This window comes from Pelecanus crispus, chromosome 4 (assembly GCF_030463565.1).
Source record: "Pelecanus crispus isolate bPelCri1 chromosome 4, bPelCri1.pri, whole genome shotgun sequence".
NCBI classification, from domain to species: Eukaryota; Metazoa; Chordata; class Aves; order Pelecaniformes; family Pelecanidae; genus Pelecanus; species Pelecanus crispus.
In genome coordinates, this window is record NC_134646.1 from 20468728 (window position 1) to 20474890 (window position 6163).

Below are 6163 nucleotides of genomic sequence, written 5' to 3' on the forward strand. Positions count from 1 at the left end.
GTTCATTTGGCGAAAGACTCCACTACAGCAATGATATACAAATACATATACACATATATGTATGAGTTCATTACAATCTGGAGCAAAGGGGGATTTTTTTTTCCTTAAAAATATGTCCATACACATATTTTACCCATATTACCTAAAATGTTCAGGATACATTCAAAAATAGGTTTCCTGGAAAACAACCTATTGTGTGAGTCAGTAGAATGGAGAATACCTTTGAAGATAGCATTAACGACCACTCATTGGTGCAAAAGGGGTGGGGGGTGGTTGTTTTTGACACAATTACAAGATTGGGATTGGGGGAAGGGAGAAGAAACAAAAGAGCCTAAACTCTTGCAGAGGTTACAGAGGCTTTGGAGTGTAATTAGGGTATTTGTCCTTGGAACAACGGATCTAATAGAAAATAGCATCTTTTCAGATGCTGCTTTTTCTAATGAAGGGATGCTGTTTCCTCGAACTCAACACCTAAACCAGCATTTCACTCCACACTCATCTTGAGTGATTACAGCTCACTCTTTACGGTGTCCTGCTGAGATGGCTTACTGGCTGGGCCAAGATACACCAAGATGCCATATAATGCATTCCAGCCTAGAATCAGGCCTCAGATAAACACTGTAATGGCCTGACACATTGCAGAAAATTTGAGTCAAACAATTTAAACAAATCATTTTAGGCACCTGTTTCCCAGAATAGCTGCCCCAGTCTTAACGGGCAGATATTCTTTCCATGACAAGCAAGACTAGAAGTGGATATGGTCTAAATTTAAGATCAACTGGACTAAGGGAGATGTTACAAGACAAAGACAGCTACAAAGGTCGCCATGAGCCAACTAAATTCATTTCAGCCAAGCCCTTGCACACACCCCCCTGCCCTTCGTGCCTCTACAGCACTCATTAGTGTCAGTCTTTTTTAGACAAAACTTCATCTTGTTTTACTTTAAATGTGAATTCCAAAAAAAGTACACACAATTTGTAGACCAGGAGATGAACACTAGACTGTACCTCTGTTATGGATTTTCATGAGACAGACTGGGAACACTAAGGTTTGGAGAACAATTATGTCAGGAGTTGCTCACATTCAGTCCTGTATTTATACAAACCAAAAGAGATCCCTCTTAAAACAAAAAATAACAATGTCAAATTGAGATTCTGGTCCATCTGCATTTGCTGATGCTGTTTAGTTAAAAAAAAAAAAAAGATGAAAAATATATGTAGGTAAATGAGGCACTCAAAGAATTAAGCACTGCTTATAACAGATGGAGGAAAGCAGCTGCGACTCTGTGCTCACCATTAACAGTTTTAATATGAATCTTCTGAAATGGTCCTACCATGGGACCAGTAACTACAGAAGTACTAGGTCTGCCTGCTGTGGAAGCACTCAGTGACTCACTTTTAATCCACACAAGGTCCAGGACTAAACTGGAATTGCTCAAGCAGTTCATGCCATTCCTCCCAGAGCCTGCTGCATGGATGGCTGAATGTAGCAACTGCTGAATTGCCACAGTTCACAATCCAGCATATTAAAGTAATCTGAAACTGGCAACCGCTTAAAACCACTGGGTTGCAAACTGTGATGGTTTAGGAGCTGCTACACAACCCATTCAGCTCTATCTGCCTTACAGAGGTCATATTCTTCTCAGTGTCTAAAAGGATCACATTAAATTAAGGCCACTAAAATAAAATCCTAGTGAGCAAGCATCTTATATATGTGCTTTAAGTCATAAAGCAACAAACCAATCTCTGAACAAATTCTTCCACCCAACTCAGTGCGAAAGATAGAACTAAGTGATTTCTCAACATCACTTTCAGACATAGTTTTCTATGATTCCAGTCTGATGTAATGTTGCACTGTCATGTGGATGCTGGAACCCAGACTGCTATACACCGTTGTGGTTTAGCCCCAGCCAGCAACTAAGCACCACGCAGCCGCTCGCTCACTCCCCCTACCCCGATGGGATGGGGGAGAGAATTGGAGGAGTAAGAGTGAGAAACACTCCTGGGTTGAGATAAGAACAGTTTAATAATTGAAATAAAGTAAAATAGTAATGCTAATAGTAACAGTATAATAATGATAATAATAATAATGATACACGAAACAAGTGATGCACAATGCAATTGCTCACCACCCGCCAACCGATACCCAGACAGTTCCCGAGCAGCGATCGCTGCTCCCTGGCCAACCCCCCCCCCCAGTTTATATACTGAGCATGACGTCATATGGTATGGAATAGCCCTTTGGTCAGTTTGGATCAACTATTCTGGCTGTGCCCCCTCCCAGTTTCTTGTGCGCCTGGCAGAGCATGGGAAGCTGAAAAAGTCCTTGACTAGCATAAGCAGTACTCAGCAACAACTAAAAACATCAGCATGTTATCAACATTCTTCTCCTACTAAATCCAAAACACAGCACTATGCCTGCTGCTAGGAAGAAAATTAACTCTATCCCAGCCGAAACCAGGACAGTATCCACCCCTTATTCTATACCATCTACGTCATGCACAGGCCCTCCCCTTTCCAATGTGTTCTAATTAATCACCACCGCTTTCCCTATCTTGATATGCACACAGATATCATTCCCTTCGTCTATGGCCCATCCCTCTAAAATGTCCATTGAGTTCATTTAGCCCATGACTTTGGGTTCCATCTGTCATCACAGTCTTTCAGAGCAGGAGAGGTGGTGTGCAGTGTTGGACTGTTGCATGCTGAAGTCAGTTCTCATTCCAACATGGTTTCATCAAAGTTCATTTTCATTAAGCTGGGCAATTCTTACTGCAATACCATTGATGCGGCATATAGCAATCATAATATATAGTATTATATACTTAATATTAACCTACTATATTATTATATTAACATGCAGTTAAGAGATAACATATAGTTAAGAGATAACATACAGTATTATAAAGCAATTAATATTATACAATTCAGTTCATTGGCTATTTTCACCCAAAATCAAATTCCCTTGAGGTACACATTGGGCTTCCCCATCCTTTCGCATCACCCACCAAGTGCACCCAGGTCCTTGAGCAAAAGCAATCCCACGAATGGGTTTGCCTTTGCCAGAGGGGGAAGTAACCCAGACTGTCTTCCCCAGCATATTTTTCATGTGCACTACAGGAACTTTATCTCCTTCTACAGTACGTAAAAGTTTTGATTGGGCAGGGCCAGCTCGATTGGCAGATCCCCTGGTGTTGACTAACCAGGTGGCTTTTGCTAAATGCGTATCCCAATGTTTAAACGTCCCACCACCCATTGCTCTCAGGGTAGTCTTTAACAATCCATTGTATCGCTCAATTTTCCCGGAGGCTGGTGCATGGTAAGGGATGTGATACACCCACTCAATGCCGTGCTCTTTGGCCCAGGTGTCTATGAGGTTGTTTCGGAAATGAGTCCCGTTGTCTGACTCAATTCTTTCTGGGGTGCCATGTCGCCACAGGACTTGCTTTTCAAGGCCCAGGATGGTGTTCTGGGCGGTGGCATGGGGCACGGGATATGTTTCCAACCATCCAGTGGTTGCTTCCACCATGGTGAGCACATGGCGCTTGCCTTGGCGGGTCTGTGGGAGCGTGATGTAATCAATCTGCCAGGCCTCCCCATATTTATATTTCAGCCATCGTTCACTATACCCAAGGGGCTTGAACTGCTTGGCTTGCTTGATTGCAGCGCATGTTTCACACTCATGAATAACCTGTGCAATACTGTCCATAGTTAAGTCCACCCCTCGATCACGAGCCCATTTATACGTTGCATCCCTTCCTTGATGGCCTGAGGCGTCATGGGCCCACCGAGCTATAAATAATTCACCCTTATGTTGCCAGTCCAAATCCACCTGAGCCACTTCAATCTTAGCAGCCTGATCTACTTGCTGGTTGTTTTGATGTTCTTTAGTGGCCCGACTCTCAGGTACATGAGCATCTACGTGACGAACTTTTACAACCAGGTTCTCTACCCGGGCAGCAATATCTTGCCACAATGCGGCAGCCCAGATTGGTTTGCCTCTGCGCTGCCAGTTGCTCTGCTTCCATTGCTGCAGCCACCCCCACAGGGCATTTGCCACCATCCATGAGTCAGTATAGAGATAAAGGACTGGCCACTTTTCTCTTTCAGCAATATCTAAAGCCAGCTGAATGGCTTTCACCTCTGCAAACTGACTCGACTCCCCTTCTCCTTCAGCAGTTTCTGCGACTTGTCGTATAGGACTCCATACAGCAGCTTTCCACCTCCGATGCTTTCCCACGAGACGACAGGACCCATCAGTGAACAGGGCATATTGCTTTTCATTTTCTGGCAATTTATTATACAGTGGGGCCTCTTCAGCATGTGTCACCTCCTCCTCTGGTGATATTCTAATGTTTTTTCCTTCTGGCCAGTCCATGATCACTTCCAAGATTCCTGGGCGACTGGGGTTTCCTATTCGAGCCCGTTGTGTGATCAATGCAACCCACTTACTCCATGTAGCATCAGTTGCATGATGTGTAGAGGGGACCCTCCCTTTGAACATCCAGCCCAACACCGGCAGTCGGGGTGCCAGCAGGAGCTGTGCTTCAGTACCAACCACTTCTGAAGCAGCTCGAACCCCTTCATATGATGCCAGTATCTCCTTCTCAGTTGGAGTATAGCGGGCTTCGGATCCTCTGTATCCCCGACTCCAAAACCCTAGGGGTCGACCTCGAGTCTCCCCTGGTGCTTTCTGCCAGAGGCTCCAGGTAGGGCCATTCTCCCCGGCTGCAGTGTAGAGCACATTTTTAATATCCTGCCCTGCCCGGACTGGCCCAAGGGCTACTGCATGGACTATCTCACGTTTAATTTGTTCAAAGGCTTGTTGTTGCTCAGGGCCCCATTTGAATTCGTTCTTCTTCCGGGTCACTTGATAGAGAGGGCTTACGATCTGGCTGTAATTTGGAATATGCATTCTCCAAAAACCCACAACGCCTAAGAAAGCTTGTGTTTCCTTTTTGCTAGTTGGTGGGGACATAGCTGTTATTTTGTTGATCACATCCATTGGGATCTGACGACGTCCATCTTGCCGTTTTATTCCTAAAAACTGGATCTCCTGTGCAGGCCCCTTGACCTTACTCTGTTTTATGGCAAAACCAGCCTTCAGAAGGATTTGGACTATTTTCTTTCCCTTCTCAAAAACGTCTTCTGCTGTGTTGCCCCACACAATGATGTCATCAATGTACTGCAGATGTTCTGGAGCTTCACCCTGTTCCAGTGCTGTCTGGATCAGTCCATGGCAAATGGTGGGGCTGTGCTTCCACCCCTGGGGCAGTCGGTTCCAGGTGTACTGAACACCCCTCCAGGTAAAAGCAAACTGGGGCCTGCACTCTGCTGCCAAAGGGATGGAGAAAAATGCATTAGCAATATCAATTGTGGCATACCACTTGGCTGCCTTTGACTCCAGTTCATGTTGAAGTTCTAGCATGTCTGGCACGGCAGCACTCAGCGGCGGTGTAACTTCGTTCAGGCCACGATAGTCCACTGTTAGTCTCCACTCCCCATTAGACTTTCGCACTGGCCATATGGGACTGTGAAAGGGTGAGCGAGTCTTGCTGATCACTCCCTGGCTGTCCAGTCGACGAATCAGGTTATGGATGGGAATCAGGGAGTCTCAGTTGGTGCGATATTGCCGCCTGTGCACAGTTGTGGTAGCAATCGGCACCTGTTGTTCCTCAACCTTCAGCAACCCTACAATCGAAGGGTCCTCTGAGAGACCGGGCAAGGTGGACAACTGTTTAATTTCCTCTGTCTCCAAAGCAGCTATACCAAAAGCCCACCGGTACCCTTTTGGGTCCTTGAAATACCCTCTCCTGAGGTAGTCTATGCCAAGGATGCACGGAGCGTCTGGGCCAGTCACAATGGGGTGCTTTTGCCACTCATTCCCAGTTAGGCTCACTTCAGCTTCCAGTACAGTTAGCTGTTGGGATCCCCCTGTCACTCCAGAAATACAAATGGGTTCTGCCCCTCTATAGTTTGATGGCATTAGCGTGCACTGTGCACCAGTGTCCACTAGAGCCTTATACTCCTGTGGGTCTGACGTTCCAGGCCATCGAATCCACACAGTCCAGTAAACCCGGTTGTCCCTTTCCTCCACCTGGCTGGAGGCAGGGCCCCTCTAACACTGGTCACAGTATTCGCTGTTCACTTCCTGTAAATGTGAA